This window comes from Sinocyclocheilus grahami, unplaced genomic scaffold, assembly GCF_001515645.1.
Source record: "Sinocyclocheilus grahami isolate Dianchi unplaced genomic scaffold, SAMN03320097.WGS_v1.1 scaffold1854.1, whole genome shotgun sequence".
NCBI lineage: Eukaryota > Metazoa > Chordata > Actinopteri > Cypriniformes > Cyprinidae > Sinocyclocheilus > Sinocyclocheilus grahami.
The window spans coordinates 9,769-10,672 of record NW_015507033.1 but is presented as its reverse complement, the minus strand read 5'-3'; positions in this window follow the sequence as shown (position 1 = coordinate 10,672).

The window sequence follows — 904 nt, the reverse complement described above, 5'->3', positions numbered from 1 at the left end:
TTAACTTTTATAAAGAATATCTCTTTGGATTTGAGACTTTAGTCTTTGCAACTTTACAGATCTTCTTTATGCACCTAGAGCTTGTAACACTCCAAAGAGAAAGAAACAATTGAAATCGCATCATATGATCCCTTTAATATAATCATTTTATACAAGTTCAGTAAAGCAATAAGTGACTTGCATTTTAGACATAATATTGCTTGTTTTTGATCAATTTTGCTAATATAGTTCCAAACAAAGCTCACAGCACTGTTTACTTTGAACGAATCGGTTGAATAAATGATTCAGTGATTCACTCATTAACACAGTCAAATGCTTTGTTTCTGAATGAATCAATCTCAGTGACTCACTCATTAACAGTCACTTGCTGTCACCTACTGGCGGTTTTTATTTCACATTTCGACTTTTTTTTAAAATAATTTCAAATAACAGTATTCAGCGTTTTATGTTAAAAACAAAACATTATTTATCCAGCTGTGACTGCAGGTTAAATGCATCCATGTCCTCTCTGAAATAGGCCTATATTAAACCGTGTAAATACATCTAAATGCTATTTCAGACGCAGATTGCAGAAATGTTTTCTTATGTTGGAATGAAATACACTTAAGTACCGGATGAAGTGCTTCTTATTCTTACCCAAAAATACTAAATGGAAGAAAGAGTTAAAACTGAACACAATCTTGCTACTCAAGCTGTGCATGAACATTTTATATATATATTATGTGCTTCTTTTACATTTTGCATTTATTTGTACTTTTACTTTCAATACTTAAGTATGTTTAAGATTTATAAAATACTTTTCGTACTTAAGTACAATAAATATCACATACTTGAAGACTTTTACTCTAAACGGTGACTTCCACTTCTACCAAAGTCATTTTCTGGTAAGATATCTGTACTTTTA